Source organism: Camelus dromedarius, chromosome 10, assembly GCF_036321535.1.
Source record: "Camelus dromedarius isolate mCamDro1 chromosome 10, mCamDro1.pat, whole genome shotgun sequence".
In the NCBI taxonomy this organism is placed as follows: domain Eukaryota; kingdom Metazoa; phylum Chordata; class Mammalia; order Artiodactyla; family Camelidae; genus Camelus; species Camelus dromedarius.
Window position 1 is genome coordinate 10,411,603 of NC_087445.1, and position 18,187 is coordinate 10,429,789.

The 18,187-nt window shown below is 37.6% G+C and overlaps 1 long non-coding RNA gene across 2 annotated transcripts in view; it reads left to right on the forward strand.

Moving 5' to 3' along the window:
- LOC116151285 (uncharacterized) overlaps positions 1 to 18,187 on the forward strand; it is an 826,846-nt gene that overhangs the window by 1,702 nt on the left and 806,957 nt on the right. For both annotated transcript variants that reach the window (XR_010382609.1, XR_010382610.1), the window contains exon 2: positions 2,117 to 2,244. This is a non-coding gene — a long non-coding RNA (uncharacterized LOC116151285). The remainder of the gene's footprint in view (positions 1 to 2,116; positions 2,245 to 18,187) is intronic.

An 18,187-nucleotide genomic window follows, 5' to 3' on the forward strand; every position in this document is an offset into this window, starting at 1 on the left:
GGTTCCTCATCCTGAATCCCACATCCTGAGTTTGGATTTCATGGTGTATTGAGAGAGCTAAACATTTAAGGAGGTTTGAACGGTATCACTTTGCTCATACAAGGTTCACCTGATACATAGTTCTGTCATGATCAAAAGATTCTGCAAGTGGTCCAGAAGAGTGGGTAGACTTTAAGGCCCTTCTGAGAGGAAGCCATCCAGGGGTGATAACTGCTCAGTCACCGTGGGTCTGCTGCAGGGGCCAGTGGCAGGAGGAAGGGCCTTCAGAGAGGTAATAGTACTGTTCTATTAGCCTTAAATGCCAGAAGCTTCTGTGACTATAAAAAGAATCATGAGGATTTGGTCGGAGACATGTTAAGCTCTGAGCAATGCCGCATTATGCTCCACAGTGACTTCAGTTACTTGTATAAACTGGGCCATCCTAAAAACTAGAGCCCATGAACTTTGTATCATGCTTTATAATTCATAATGCACTTGCATACATAATATCTAATAGAAAGGAAGAAGTGTAAGAGAAGGGCAGCCTAGCATAGCGGTTCTCAAACCTCGAGGTTCACTGAAGACACACATTCCTATACTGCACTCTTAGAGACGCTGAGTGTGAGGGTCTCACCACGCATTGAGAAACACCGGTGGTGGTTCCCAAACTGGGTGTTTCTTAGAATCACTAGAGGGCACTTATTAAAAATACAGTCTCCTGAGTCCCCACTTCCTAGAATGTCTGATTCAGTAGGTCAGGGGTGGGATCTGTGCTTAGAGTCCAAGGAATCTAAATACTACAGGAGATGCTGTCTGAGCATGTCCACAGATTGCCATCAGGGAGCTGCTCCTGAAAATACTTACTCCATGAACCGGGGACCATGTCGGTTTGTTCATCACCCCTAACTCAGAGCCTGGAGCCCAGAAGGTGCTCAGTACATCTGTTGATTGACTTACTGTGTGTTTCTTTCTGTCCCCTACTTTGCTGGCCTGCGTGCTGTTTAGTGTTCTCTAGCATGACCCAGAGGGGAGATAACTGTATGACAATGAATGAAGTAAAGGTGGTCCCTCCTGAACTTCCTGTTGGAGAGGACTCTGGAATGCCTAAGTGCATCACTGGCTGTACATCTTCCTCATGGCAGAGGAAGTTTGAAATAAATGTTTTCTGTTCCTCTTTTTAAAAATGCTCCATTCATAACAAGGAAAGGCAGTTTTTAGGCTTATCTTGGCCTCGCACAAATATCCAACTGCCACCCCTTTCCCTGCCTGTCTTAATTTTTTGCACTCTGTCTTATCACCTAAGTGCCTGAATTCCTGAGCTGCCTCCCCAGGAACCAGGATCCTCTAGACACCTGCTTTACAATTAAGCAGTGTTCCCCATAACAGCTCAAAGTGATGAAATGTCCCATTGAATCTTCACAACAACACTTCCAGACTGATGATGTTGTTGCCATTTCACTGATAAGGAGACTGAGAGTCAGAGTGTTTATATACCTTGCTTCAGATCATGTAACTCGTAAATGGTGATGCTGGGGCTTGAGCAAAGCCTGGTCCAGCTCCAGAGCTGGGGGTTTACACTCTATGCCATCAAGTATAATTTTATCTAAGTGAAATCTTTGGATACCCTGAGGTTAGAAGTCATTGATTCTTTGCAGAAAAGAGCAACTTAAATGTTCAGGGAGGGAGCTTTATTACTAGATGGTCTAGAATACCTATTCACTTATTTTCAGGGCCCTATTCACCCTAGCATGTCCACAGATTGGTGAACACCTGTTCATTTATTTTATTCTCCCTGATGGTAGATCTTTGCTGCAGGCATATACTTGAAGTGCACACAGACAAAGATGCTCCCCATCCTGGAGATGGAGGTGCTGGAAATCGGGAGCAGAACTGTCACCGTTCCGAGGCTGCTGCTACTGAGTAAATATCTTTTTGTTCCAGAAAATGATTTGATAATGAGTATTTTTTACTGACTCTTGGGGTATTGCCAATGATTCAGCTGCCTGGTCTGCTATCAGATTTGCTACTTGGAAGACTACAGACTCATAAGTTAAACAACCCTGGCACCTGAGGTGGGGACACTTTAGACCCAAGATATACAAGGGTGGAGGCGATTAATAGTCTCTTTGTCACCTAGGTCCAACACTGCCACTGGAGTCAAGTGGCAACTGCAGCTGACATTCTGTGGACATGTCTGACCCTGAATTGTTCTCCTGTACCTGATGCCATCAATAGCAGCCCTCGACATGGACCCCCTTTAAACAGGTATGAACCTCATTTCATTCTGACATACATTTACATGCTTCTCTGGTGCTTGAGAGGTCTTGATTTATGCGATGTATGGAAAAGGTGGCTACAACCACTCAGTGACACTGACCGTGTGACTTAGCGAAACCAATGTAAGGCTGATCCAAGTCAAATTTAATGAGAAATCCTGGTAGGAATTACCTGTGCATGTTTGGGTTTTATGTTTGCGTGTGGCTGGAAGTGGGCCATAGAATCTCTCTCCATTGGGGATGGAGGTGGTTTTCTGGCCCATCTGTTGCTTTCTGTAATTATCAGCACCGACACCAAAGACCAGCAGGTCAGTGTAAACTCCCTTGCGTGGGTGGTAATGGATAATGGACTGGCCTTAGACTAGGCCACATCCTGACTGGCTGGCATATTTGAAGTCAGTACTGCACGTTACCTTCATCTTGTTATTTGGAGTCCAGTTGGTAGTAGCCTTAATTAAATGCTGTATAAGACCAATTGAACAGATTCAGTTCTAGCCTTCATTGTTCAAATGAATCAGAGTGGCCAGCAGAGTGGCATACTTCTGCAAAAGTTTGCCGGAAGCCAGGATGTGGGGACAACAGATGGAGTGATGGGGGAGGTGACTGCCATGTGCCCTGAGCATCCCTGCACACTCTTGCTGGGTGTGGCAGGAACGCAAGCTCCTGAATGCACTTTACCCACGCCATTCCTCAGGCTGCTGTTTACAGTGAGCAGCTTTGAGTGTTGAGTTATAGAAAGTGAGAAGTTGGCTTCAAAATTATTGGGTGGGGTGGAGGGAATTGAGTGAGGAAACAATATCATCTAAGAATTAAAAATTGTCAAGTCTGAGTCATGGGTGCAGGTAGGTTCAAAGTGCAGGCTTTCTTACTTACGCTTCCCATAAACGTGGTAGATCCCCAAACTCAGTGTTCCTTGTTTGCAGCACAAACTCAGTATGTGTATTACATCCTTCTGAGCCCCTCCATGTCACTCTATAATTATAAAGTCTTGGGCAGTATTCTTTCTTCTATATCCTCACTCAGTTCTTCCTCTCCTGATAATTGTGAAGCAAATACCTGATTTTGTACAATTTCATGTATTAAAGATTTTGTTTTAAAAATGTAACTGCAGTATCATCACACAACAAAGTTAAAAATAATTCCCAAATATAAAATATCCCTTCTGTGCTCATATTTTCCCAACAGTCTTCCAACGTTTTTAAAATAACTTGTTTGTTTAAATCAGGCGCATAATGTTTTCTTTGTTAATTTACAGATGTACACTGTATTTTTTTCCTTATAGTTTGTTGAGGAAATAATTGTTTGTGTTCTACCATCTGGATTTTGCTAATTGCATCTCCATGATGTCATTTAATACGTTCTTCTGTCCCCTGCAAATAGACCCATGTATCTTGAAGCTTGATTAGATTATGCTTCCATGTTTTGCATGAGAATACTTCATCGATGATGTGCACTTTTATCAGGAGGTACATCATATCTGATTGTCACTTTTTCTGGGTGAATGTGAGCAGGCATTGATGATCAGAGCCTAGACTGATTAATCACTAGGGTTTGCAAATGAAGATATTCTAATAGAATCTCTTCAAGTGGACTCCTGAGTCCTTTTGACATAATCCAGCCATCCTGGGTTGTAGCCTTGCTTTCCGGTCTAACGAGGGGTTCCTTACTCAATTTGTATATTTTCTTCTCGAGATCTAGAATCTGCCATTTCTCAAAAAAGCCCTGATCCCCATTAGTGGGAAATGGTACCCAGAGGCATCGTCTGGGCACTACGGGTCCTCATTGCTGTTGCATTGGTCTTTGTAGAAACAGTGCCTTTTTAGTGGATAGAGTCTTTGTTTGTTTATAAAATACATCATTTAAAAAACTTTAATTTTATTTATGATTATGGAAATTATTTTTATGGTTTCAAAGTTGTGATACTGTGATTTGTAGTAAGAAATATATATTTGGTCTGTTTCTGGCAGAGCTCCTAATACCCTTGGAATTTCCTGAGGATGAGAGCTTAAAAGTTTCTATTGTTTTGTTAATGAGGTGGCTCCTGGAGAGCACCCAAGGATGGGGACTGGTTGCCAGAGAAGCCCACCTTGTGATTATAGTTGGAGCTTTCAGTCCCACCCCTGATCTCTAGGGAGTGGTGAGTGGCTGGAGGTTGAATCTGTCACAGCCAGTGATTTAGTCAATCCTGTGTATATAATGAAGCCTCCATAAAACCCCAGGTCAGGGTTTGAAGAACTTCCAGGCTGGTGAACATGTGGAGATTTGGGCAGAGTGGTGCGCCTGGAAAGGGGAATGGAAGCTCCATGCCCTTTCCCAGTGCCCTTTCCTGTGCATCATTTCCATCCTGCTGCTCCTGAGTTACAACTTTGCATTATAAACTGGTGATCTAGTAAGTAAAATGTTCCTCTGAGTTCTGTGGGCTGCTGTAGCAAATTAATTGAACCCAAAGAAGGGATTGTTGGAACCTCCAATCTATTGCTGGTTTTTCAGAAACATAGGTGATAACCTGGCCTTGTGATGGTGTCTGAAGCTGGGGGAGGCAGTATTGTAGGAAGAAGCCCTTAATCTGTGGGGTCTGATGCAGTGTCTGGATAGAGTCTGAGTTCAGTTGATTTGTAGGACACCCAGCTGGTGTTGAAGAACTGCTTGTGCGTGTGGTGACCCCCACCCCACACACACACCCAAATGTTGGAATTGTTCACCAAAACCTTTAAAAAGTCAAATCTGTAAAGCAAAGTATGGCCAGAGACGTCTAGCTTCTATTTCAGTCTTCTTCAACCTATTCCTTCCTACCTCCAATAGGTACTCTGTATTTTTTAGTTTTGTTATTAATCAATTGAATTTAACAAAAGTGAGTATATGACTATGTTCTTATTCTTCTCTTTCTTAGACAAATAGCATCATTCAACACATTTTTCTTCCTCTTGATTTTTATTTTTTTGCCTAAACACATATCATGGAGATCACTGCATAGCAGTTAGTATACAATGCGTTTTACCATTCCTTTATATGAGTTTATAATACCCTATTATGTGTGTACCATTGGTAGACATTTTTTTCTCTAGTATTCATTATAAGTAGCACTTCAAACTCTTAGACCATATATCTTTTTGCATAGATTACTTCCAGTGGTATTGATGGGTCAAAGGATAAATCCATGTCATTTTTATTAGATATTGCCAAATTCTTTTCTGTATCAGTTAGGTTCTGCAATGGACTGAATGTTAGTGTCCTCACCCCAAATTGCTGTGTTGAAATCTTTACCCGTCCCCATGTGATGGTGTTTGAAGTGGGGGGGAGGGGGTGTCTTTGGGAGATGATTAGGTCATGAAGGTGGAGCCCTCATGAAAGGGAGTAGTGCCCTTATAGGAAGAGACCAGAGAGCTAGCTAGGTTTCTTTTTGCCTTGTGAAGATACAGTATTAGCCCCTGTAACTTCTTCTGCAACCCAGAAGAGGACTCTCACCAGAACCCGAACACGCTAGCACCTTCATCTTGGACTTTTAGCCTCCAGAACTGAGAAATAAATGTTTGTTGTTTCAGGCATTCCATCTATGGTAACTTGTAATAGCAGCCCAAACTGACTAAGACAAGGTCAAATTTGGAAACAGAAACCACACTAGTTTTTTGAACCAAAAGAATTTAATATATGACTTGTTGGCTAGATGTAGTGCTATCAGTTGCTGAAGATAAAAAGAGAACTTTAAGGTATCAAAAAGGTAGCAGTTGTGGAAAGCTGCTTCCAGCCCTCAGCTGAGGACACATAGCAGAGAGGTCCTATGGAGCCGCAACTCAGACCTCTTAGGAGGTGCTGCTGCTGGACTGGTGGGTGCTTCTGAGTTTGAAATGGGGAGCCCTGTGGGCCTGGGACCCAGACCTTGAAGGAGGAGAGAGCCAGCTGATCCTGCTGTCTCTGTGGGAGACAGGGGTTTCCACGTGTGGAGGACACTGAAGACTGAATTTGGCTGGTGCCCTGGACAAGTACTGCTCCCGCAGGGTGAAGCGCTGCAGGGCTGACTCCCGGGAGCTGCAAGTAGGAAGGAAGCCCCCAGGAAACAGACAGGAAGGAGCATGTCCTTTTGTCCTCCCTCTGGTGCCCCTAGTAACACATCCCAACTTAGAACCACCCGACCAAGCAGAAAGGTGGTCTTAGAGTCCCCACCCCATCATCAAAACACAGTGCAAAAGGATGGATTTGGAGCTGAGAGGAAGCAATGAAAAAACCCCGCAGGTAGCATCTCCGTAGGTGTGGTAGAACTGTGAAGCATCTCCACCACCAAGTGCCTTTTCACCATGGCACCAGCAACAGGATACTTTGTCAGACTTGTAGATTTTTACCATCAGCTGGTTCTTTTAAACAATGGATAATTATCATGCTTTATAAACTATTGTAAAGTATAGGAAAAGATGGAAGATATAATAGTTCTTACTGCTTTTAGGCTTATTATACATAATGGCTTTAATGATGCTTGTAAAACACTTCACAACTCTACAGAAACATAACTGATGTCACAGACTAATGGATAGCTCTGTGACCAAGGATAAAATGATTATGCAAGATGACCTGTAGGCAAAAGTGAACAGTGGAATCTTCTGTATTTTTATCCCTTGGAAATTTAAAATTTATCCTGCTCAGATTTAAGCCTAGAACAGCTTTTGCTGTAAAATAAGGATCTTTGTTAAAAAAAGGTTTTTTTCCTTGCTTATTTTAAGATTAGCTATACAAAAGTGAACATCTAGAAAATAGCCTTGTAGGTTGTTTTCATTTCACATGTAATTTTAACATTCATATATATTTTTATGAAAATCAACTAATCATTTAAAAATTTTGTATCTTTGCTGATGAAAATAATTGTTTCTTGACTTCTCTCTAGCTAGGTGTCCCAGTCATTTAAGTATATCGAAGATCTAAATATGCTCCCTACTGGGGAAAATCACTCAGAGATACATCCTCTTACGTTCTAGACATATTCTCCGCTGAGTTTTGAAATCTTTGATTGAAATCTGTAAAGGTTAAGTCACCATATAAATAGCAGGGCTATTAACAATCACAAAATTAATGAGAATAATAATGAGCTCAAGCATGTAAAATGCCAGAGTTAGCATAAACATTGTAATGCCTCCGTGTATGACATTTTTGTTTTGCCATAGGGAAAAGTTCTGTGAGCTGGTTCCCTAAGTGGAGCCAATATGTTATTACTGCAGATAAACTGCTCATTATCTAAGTTGTTTTTGCAGCTTTTGGAGAAAGCAAAATGAGGTATTCTTGAAGAAGACATTTATGGCTGTGCAGTAAAATAAAAAAGTGATTTTAGACAGAGGTGAAATTAAGAACATTTCTGTACATTACTTTAATTATCATTATAAAAGTAAAAGACGTTCAATGCAGAAAACTGAAAATATACCCATGTGCACATGTATGCGTGCACACACACACATACACACACTCCATAAAAACTGCCCATAATCTCCACCACCCATGAATAACTTATCACTGGTAATGTATTTTGTTCTGTTGGTCTCTGTCTTATCTCAATAAGCAGGCAACACATAGCAGGAAGTTTTATGTATTGCATTTTTGTCAAAACACAATGACAAAAAATTTTCTAGGGCCATTAAAAGTTAATTGAAAACATGATTTTTGTACTCCTGCATAATAGTGCATCACACAAATAGATTGTATTTTATTTAACAATTGAGCATCCCCCATCTTTAGCTATGTAATAATTTCCTTATTTTCCTTTTATAAAGATGAACATTTTTATGCATAAAATTTTTTTTAATAGAGATACTGGGGTTGAACCCAGGACCTTGTGCATGCTAAGCATGCACTCTACTACTGAGCTATATCCCCCTTATGCATAAAATTTTGACTACATTTCTAATGATTTCCTTTGCACAAATTCCTAGAAGAATAGTTGGGCTGAAGGGTATACACATTCTTAAAATTTAAAAAATATTTTTTTCATATTATCCTCTGGAAAACTTGTATTAGTTTAAATTTCCACCTTTTGAGGCAGAATAACTGTCTTTTGATCCTTCACAATGCTTGATGTTATCATTTTTGTATGTGTGTTAACTTGATGGGAGAAATTGATAATCAGTATTTGTTAAAAATGTATATTTCTTAAATATTAATTTGTAAATGTAATTATAAGACCAAAATATTCCTGATATAGCTTTGATCAAAATTATAGTTGAAACCAGAAGCCACACATTTCAATAGCAGGAATCTTGGGGAGAAAAATAATTGTTGACATGGGTGATTTGAAAATGTAAAGCACTGAGATGGTTGTTTTATGCTATTAAGGAGATGAGAGCAAAGCTAAACACTTGATATTTTCAAAGTGTAATATTAGCCAGTACCATACTGTTTAGATTACTATAGCTTTGTAATATAGTTTGAAATCAGGAAATATGATACCTCCAGCATTGTTCTTTCTCAAGATTGCTTTGGCTATTTGGAGTTTTTTGTGGTTCCATGTTAATTTTAGAATTGCTTTTTCCATTTCTGTGAAAAATGCCATTGGAATTTTGATGAGGTTTGTATTGAATCTATGGCTTACTTTTGGTAGTACGGACATTTTAACAGTATTATTCTTCCAATACATAGATGTGGGATATTTTCCCATTTATTTATGTCTTCTTTAGTTTGTTTAATCAATGTCTTATTGTTTTATTTGCTAAGAGAGTAGGTCTTAAGTGTTTTCACCACACAAAGAAAAGAGTAACTACGTGGTGTTAGATGTGTTAATTAACTTGATTGTGGTAATAATGGTAATAATTTCTCTATATACATATGTCAGATCATCTCACTGTATAACTTAAATAGATACAATTTTTATTTGTCAATTATACCTTGATACAGCTAGAAAACATTATTTAGCTCTTTGAGAAAAAAGTATAAATATTAATCAGGGTTGGAGAATTTATTTTTTGTCATCATGAATTTGGATCTGACTAGTTCATCAGGAAGATGTTCTCCAGTGACTCACTGATCTCAACCCTTGAGATTATATTTAAAAACCATTTTGGAGTAGAAAATTTTATTTATTTAACACCAATTATAGACATTTATATTTGAATTTTATACTATTTCACTAAATGATTATGTGTTTATTGACCTTGCTATAATTAAACAAACCATATAAAAGATTCTCTTGGAAATAAACGGGGCTGCATGATATAAATATATGGCATTTAAAGCAGAAACATTTAAAAACCAACCATACTTTAAAAATACAGACAATAACAAGTATTGATGAGGATGTGGAGAAATTGGAACCTTCATACATTGCTGGTGGGAGTATACAGTAGTGCAAACACCTTGAAAACAGTTTGGAAATTTCTCAAAATATTAGACATACTTACCATTATGACCCAGTAGTTTTGCTGCAAGGTATATACCCAAGAGATATGAAATGAAAACATATGTCTATATAAAAATTTACACATGAATGTTTATGGAAGCATTATTTATGGTGGCCAAAAGTAGAAACAACACAAATGTCCATCAACTGATTAATGTATAAACAAAAAATGGTATATCCATTTAATGGGATATTGTTTGGAATATAAAAAGGAATGAAGTATTGATACATGTTATACTGTGGATGAATCTCGAAAACGTCATGCTAAATGAAAGAAGCCAGTGACAAAAGACCACATATTGTGTGATTCCATTTGTATGAAATGTTCAGAACAGGTAAATCCTCAACAAAATATTAGTCAAATTTATCAATATATAAAAAGGATTGTATATCCTGAAAAAAAGATATTTATCTTAGAAAAGCAAGGGTGATCAACATTTGAAGATTAACCACTGTAATTCACTGTATCAACAGACTGAGAAAAACTATATTTGCCTCAATAGATGGAGAAAAATCATCTGAAAAAATTCAACATCCATTCATAATAAAAACTTCAGCAAACTAGGAACAGAAGGGAACTTCCTCAGCCTGATAAAGGGCAGGTTCAACAAACCTACAGCTAACATCATGCTTAATGATAAAAGACTGCTTTCCCTGTAAGAACAGAAACAAGACAAGGATGTCTACTGTCATTACTTCTATTCAGTTTTGTTACAGATCCAAGCCAGTGAAATAAGCCAGGAAAGAGGCATGCAATCTGGAAAGAAATAGCTGTATTCTATTTGTAGGTGACATGAATGACTATGAGGAGAATCCTAAACAATTTACAAAAAGATTAGTAGAACTAACAAATAAGTTTAGCAGGATTTTAGGATACCAGGTCAATATATAAAATTCAGTTGTATTTTTACATATTAGCAACAAACAATTGGGAATTAAAGTTAAAGATCAGTACTACTTATAAGAGCACAAAATTATGTAATACTTAGGCATAAATCTCAAAAAATACATGTGGGATCTGTATGCTGAAAACTACAAAACACTGATGAATGAAATCAAGGCGTAACTCAGTAAATGGAGAGCCATACAGTGTTCATGGATTTGAGGTCTCAATATAACCGGTTAGGATGCCAGTTCTTTCCAATTTGAACTGTAGATTTGATGCAGTACCAATCAAATCCAGCAGGAATTTTGTTTTGTAGAAGTTTTTTTTCATCATTTTCTATGATGAAAAAGCAAATGAAATAGAATATCTATAACATTTTGAAAAAGAAGAATCAAGCTGAAGCATTCACTGTGCCTGATTTCAAGATTTATTCTGAAACTATTTTAATTAAGATAATGTAGTACTGGCAAAAGAACAGACATGTAAATCAGTGCAAGAGACTAGAGAGTCTGGAAATAGACATGCATATACATATATTTATGTATCTTTTTTCAAAGACAATTGATTTTCAACAAAGATGCAAGTGCAATTTAGTGGAAAAAAGGTAAGAATAATTAGATATCCATATATAAGAAAATCAACTTCAACCCATACCTCAAATCATAGTAAAAATTACTCAGAATAGATCATATCCTTAAATCTAAAAAGACTGTAAAAGTTTCAGAGGAAAACATAGGAGAAAATATTTATGTGGGTTAGGCATAGATTTCATAGACATGACACTAAAGGCACAAAGCAAGAAAGAAAAAAACTGAGATTCCCCCCCACCTGTCACATTCTGTCACATCCCTCTTTACTTCCTTGACAGCACATAACACATATGAAAGTATCTTTTATATTTTATTATTACCTGTCAGAGAAACTACCAGGAACTTAAAAAGAAATTAACACTTTATTTTTTAGAGCCACTTTAGGTTCACAGCAAAATTGAGTGGGAGGTACAGTGTTCCTAGGTACCCTCTGTACTGACTGTTTCACTAACTAATTTGTATTTAAGATTCTTCCATGTCTTCTCATGGTTCTAAAGCTCATTTCTTTTTTGTGCTGAGTAACATTCTATTGTCTGGAATACCATAGTTTATTTAAGGATAACTTGGTTACTTCTAAGTTTTGGCAGTAATGACTAAAGCTGCTTTAAACATCTGCATGCAAGTTTTTGTGTGGACATAAGTTTTTAATTCATTTGGGTAAATATCAAGGAGTGCAGTTGCTGAATTGTGTGATAATATGTTTAGTTTTGTAAGAAATTGCCAATTGGCTTCCAAAGTGGCTGTAGCATTTTACAATCCTACCCACGGTCGATAGGAGTTTCTATTGCTCCACATCCTCTCCAGCACTTGATGTTGTTTGTGTTCTAGATTTTAGTCATTTTAAAAGGTATATAGTGGTATCTCATTTTTTGTTAAGTTTGCAATTCCCTAGTGACCTATGATATTGAACATCTTTTCATGTGTTTACTTGCCATCTGTATATCTTCTTTGGTGATGTGTCTGTTCAGGTCTTTTGCCCATTTTTAATCAGATTGTTTCTTATTGTTTTCTTATTGTTGAGTTTTAAGTATTCTTTGTGTATTTTGGATTACAGTCCCTTGTCAGATGTGTCTTTTGCAAATATTTTCTCTTAGTCTGTGGCTTGTCTTCTCATTTTCTTGACATTAACTTTTACAGAGCAAAAGTTTTTAATTTTAATGAAGTCCAGCTTCTCAATTCTTTCTTTCATGGATCAGGCCTTTAGTGTTGTATGTAAAAAGTCATTGCCATGCTTAAGGTCATCTAGGTTTTCTCCTATGTTATCTTCTAGGAGTTTTATAGCTTTTATTTAACATTTAGGTCTGTGATCCATTTTGAATTAATTTTTGTGAAGGGTCTGTGCTTAGATTTTTTTTTTTCTGCTTTTGAATATCTAGCTGTTTCAGCACCATTTGTTGAAAGACTATCTTTGCTCTACTGTATTGCCTTTGTTCCTTTGTCAAATATCAATTGACTATATTTATATGGGTCTATTTCTGGTTTCTCTGTTCTGTTCAATTGATCTATTTGTCTATTCTTTCACTACTACCATACTGTCTTGATTACTTTAGTTTCATAGCAAGTCTTGAAGTCAAGTAGTCAAGTAGTCAGTCCTTTAATACTGAATTGGCTATTATTGAGTCTTTTGTCCCTCTGTATTAACTTTAAAATCAGCTTCTTGATAGCCACAAAATGTCTTGCTAAGATTTTGACTGGGATTGTGTTGAATCTATAGATCAAGTTGAGAAAGATCGACACTTTGACAATATTGAATCTTACTATCCATGAACATGGAATATCTCTCCATTTATTTTGTTCTTCTTTAATTTCTCTCATCACTGTTCATATTTTGTTAGATTTAAACCTAGGCATTTCATTTTTTGGGGTGTTAATGTAAATAGTAATTTGTTTTAAATTTCAAATTCCACTTGTTCATTGCTGGTATATAGGGAATTGATTGACTTCTATATTTTAGTTTTGTTTCCTGCAACTTTGCTGTTATGGCTTATTAGTGTTAGAATTTCTTTTGTTGTTGTTGGTTCTTTTGGGTTTTCTGCATAGACAGTCCTGTCTTCAGCAAACAGAGAGTTTTACTTCTTCCTTCCCAATCTGTATGCCTTTTATTTCCTTTCCTTGTCTTATTGAATTAGCTAAAACTTCCAATAAGGTGTTAAAAGCAGTGGAGGAGGGACATCCTTACCTTGTTCCTAATCTTAGGGGGAAATCTTTGAATTTTTCATTATTAAGTTTTAGGTTAGCTATAGGCTTTTCTGTAGATGCTCTTCATCAACTTGAGGAAGTTCCTGTCTGTTCCTTATTTGCTAAGAGTTTTTATCCTGAATGAGTGTTGGACTTTGCTTTGTGAAAAAATGCTTTGTTTTCATATGTTGATATGCTCATGTGATTTTTCTTCTTTAGTCTGTTGATGTGATGGGTTGCATTCACTGATTTTCAAATGCTGAACGAGCTGTGCATACCTGGGGTAGTTCTCACTTGGTTGTGGTGTACCACTTCTTTTTCTTTAATGCATTGTTGAGTTTCTTTTGCTAATATTTTGTTGAGGATTTTTGCATCTATGTTCATGAGAGATATTGATCTGTAGTTTTCTTGTGAATGTCTTTGTCTGGTTTTCTTTTAGGATAATGCTGGCCTTGTAGAATGAGTTAGGAAGTATTTCCTCTGCTTTTATATTGTGAAAGACATTGTAGACAATTGGGAAAATTTCTTCCTTAAGTGTTCAGTGGAATTCACCAGTGAATGCATCTGAGTCTTATGCTTTCTGTTTTGGAAGGTTATTAATTATGTGTTTACTTTCCTTTGTAGGCATGTTCAGGTTGTCTACTTCTTTTTGTGTGAGTTTTGGCAGATATTGTCATTTGCAGAATTGGTTTGTATCACGTAGGTTATCAAATTTGTGGACATAGAGGTTCATAGTATTCCTTTATTATGTTTTCAGTGTCCATGAGAGCTATAGTGACGTCCCCTCTTTCATTTCTGATATTAGTAATTTATGTCTTCTCTCCTTTTTGCTTAGTTAGTCTGGTTAGAGGCTTATCAAAATTTTATTGATTTTTTTCCAGAGGACCAACTTTGCGTTTTGTTGATTTTCTCTATTGACTTACTATTTTCAATTTCATTGACTTCTGTTCGAATCCTTATTATTTTTTCTTTTGATCCCATTTTCTTCTTTCTGTCTGAAATTTCAGAGGTTTCATTAAGTGTCTTATTTATTGTTGTTTATGAACCTTTCTGCTTTTAGGTCCCCTTAAAATCTTTCTTCAGACCAGAGATTAAATTTCTGAAGGATTGGGAGGTGAAGGGACTGATGGGAAAAACCTAACAAAGCTTTTTTTTTTCCTACAACAATTATAACTATTACTAAAATCTACTATTTATTGTATTTTTACTGAGTTCTAGGTATTTCAAAAATATTTTATTAAATCCTCACAATAGTCCTACAAGGTAATTAGTATTATTTTCATGTATACATGAGGAAAGAAGGTTCCAAAGGTAAAGTAACTTGCTCAAGGCTGCACAACTTATATAAGTGGAAGGGTTGGCTTTTAAGCTCAGATCTACAGAGTAATAATATAAGAGATGTACCTACAAATAAATTCAGTGCAGCTGTATAGTCATATAGGGATTGCAACATCACAGGCATTTTGAAAACATCTTATGTTTAAAAAATTTAAGGATGATGTATTTTATTTATGAGAAAGTGGGATTGCTTTGTTAGCTTCAGGGAATGACATTTGAAGTTGGAGATTTGTTGGTGGGTGAGGAATGGTAAGACTGGTTCTGTCTCAATATTCAGGATTAGTTTATGATACATACTTATAAAATTCACTGACCCTTTTGGATGTCCATGTGTTTTGTCACTTACAAGCTGTAACAAAAGGTGGGGGAAGGCAGGGTATAGCTCAGTGGTAGAGTGCGTGCTCAGCATGCATGAGGTCCTGGGTTCGATCCCCAGTACCTCCACTAAAAAATAAACCTAATTACCTGCTTCTGCAAGAGAAAAACTAACAAACAAATGAGGATTGAAATGTTGTCATGTCCAGTATTTCACTGTCTTTAAATACGTTTTAAAAATAATTATCACATCCTAAGTTGGTTTAGATTAAGTCTATACATAATACTTCTTCATTTTTTTATATCTTATTCTGGAAAATTTAGCTTGACTTCCTTTAGGAGATAGGGATTGTGGTCCAGGAAGCCTCTCAGCCCAGTGATAGTGCCATAAATTTAATTTCCATGGGTTTATTAGCTCCTAAAGGCAAAGAGCTTAAAACAGGGGAGATGCATTTAATTACTGACAGTGGCAACTTTTTGAGATTCTTAGTGGGGGAAAAATTTCCCTAGGATAACAAGGGAACATTTGATTTTGAGATACTATTTCCAATGTTAAATTGTGCCAATAGATGGAGAAGTTGTTCCATATAAATTAGAATGCTTGGTTCCTCCAGGAGGACTAAAGAAATACAGGTTTCTGGGAAGTTGAAAATGGATTTCCTCAATAAAAATGTGAAACAGGAAAAGTGGGTTACTTATAAATTTTAATAAGACATAATTTTAACAGAGGACAATTTTATCTACATGAAAGAAAGCCTTAGTACCTGCACCATTTTTATAATTTGGCTGTAGCACTTTTAGATCTGTACCTATAAATGTGTGTATGTATGTGTTTATACCTGATCTTAACACAAAGGATTTTAAACAATATACACAATTTTGTAGGATAAAAAAGATAAAACATAACTAATTTCAAAAGTGAATCAAGGAAGAATGGAGTGAAGTGAGGGTAAAAGCATGTCTTGAGTTGGGTCACAAATCTGGCCTGGAGCTTCCTAGCAGCCAGTGCTAGTAAGGAAACAGGATTAGTTGCATAATCTAGTGTCTACAACATAACACATGCCAAGTGCTAGGAGAGCCATAATTCTTAGTTATAATGGCACTAAGATCAGGAATTATGTCACCTGAGGACTCACGAAGAGGATACTGTGTAATGTAATAGGTATTATTCTTACATTAAGCACAATGATACTTTTCACATGACTGCTTCATTCAGTGTCAGCTGGTGGGTGGTACCACAGTGCTGTTCAGTTAGAGCTGGAGGTAGAGAAGGGTGGGAAAGCATCATGTAACTCCAGACATTCCTTGTAGTATAGCTCCCTCATTGTCTAGTTTAATTGACATATACAATTTACAATCTACCAATCCTCCATAAATACTATTTCTCTAACTGAGAGGTTTGATAAGGATGGAGAGTTGCTGTGAAGAGTAAATAATTTGTTACATGCACAACACTAGCTCTGAGTCGAGAGAGTGAGGCCTTGATAAAAGCCATTCATGACCTGCCTGGACCATGCACTACCCTCAGCCAAAGGACACACACTACTTGCTGTGTCTGGCTCGTGTGGTTATCTTTGTGGTCTTTTACATGCAGCGGTGTATTTTTCAAAAGTCATTTGAACTGGGATAGCTTTGACATCCCCTTCCAAAAGGATTCCCTTCAGCCTCACGTTTGCTCATTCATCCGGTTCCAAACCTCTCATACAAAGTTCCTGGGTCCTGTCTGAGTTTCTGGACACTCTCTTGACATCTTCCTTAGCTTGATCCTTCTCTTGCTCTGGCTGTGATGTTCCAAAGGACATTGCTGCTCTAGACCCTGAAACCCAGACCAGACTCCCACTATCCCAACCTTTCTAACACATTGCTGCCCATTTCAGATTTTCCTCTTTCCAGGAAGGAAGATTAGACCACAGCCATTAGCTTTTATGGCTTCATTCTCGGTCAACTTACTATAATTTCTCTGAGTCTGTGACATATTTCTAATATTTTCAGAGCAGCTTCTGGGACTAGAAGCTGATTTGAGAAAATTTCTTCTGGTCCATCCAGTCACCACTTGGTTTATTCCCATCCATCCTTTCTGCCTTCAGATATTGAATCATTGCAGCCTCAGGCTAGAAGTGACCAGAGGTCATTTAGTTCCCCTGCCAAATCACACAAATGCCCCCCAACATCTGGCCTCCCTCTGTTCTCCATTGTATTGATGGCAAATTCTACTAAATAGAATGTTGCAACAATTTTACATTCTATTAGCTGACGATATGCTAAGGGTGTATTTTTGCTTATATTTCTACATGCTGGTTGGGAGAATGTGCTCTGAATTCTGTTTTGTTTCCATTAACCTTTTTTCTGAGAAATTACTGACCCTGAATATTGAAATCCACAAATGGATTCTTTTAACAACTATCCTGTCAGGATGCAACCTCTGTGTATTATGTGGCTTTTCGTCTGCAAATGCTTCCTCTTAATGCATCGATTACCTTAAGAAGTATTTATTTGAGTGACTTTCCCTTCATTTGGATTTTAGGAATATTTCTATCTCGGCTGTTTTAGGAAACCTCCAGTCAGAAGAATTTACAGTTCACTTATTTTTATAGCTGGTGGCAGCTATTTAAAACTGTGATTCTCACTCCTACCTGCTTGAGATCATCCCAAATCAATGATTCTTCTCATTTTTCCATATACTTTTGTCTTAATCCTGTGCACTCAGTCTTAAGTAAGATATGTGTATCCTGACATATTTTTGCATGCTTCTGTCATCCCTGAGAAAATCTCACCAGCTTTTTCCTAGCTCAGTGCAAAGCAGAGTTGCACCCCTGCCATTTAGCTTCCAGTGAGAGACTGAGTTGAGATAAAGCAGCCACACGCTTTTGATCGTACGCTGTTCGAATGGGAGCCCATTTACTCCTGAGTGCTACAACTTTGTCTGTGCGATAGCCCTCCAGTGTTACCCTTAGAGGATGGGTTAGGATTGGCTCTGCTTCTAGAAAGCACACCCAGCGGGTAGCCACAGCACGAAGTCTGGGTTCGTTCATTGTTTTCAGGTGGTGCTGCCAACAACTTGGGACCCTAAAGCAGCCACCCTGTGGGGACCAGTCTCATCAGGGCTGCCCTGCCCAGTCCTCTGAGGAGATGTTCAGTGGTCAGGTCTCAGCAGATATGTAGGGTTTGTCCTCATGATATGTGCCACCTATCTTTAATTCTCTTCTTTATTTTCTATTATGGTAAAAATGAAAAACAAATACACAGAAAGACTTGT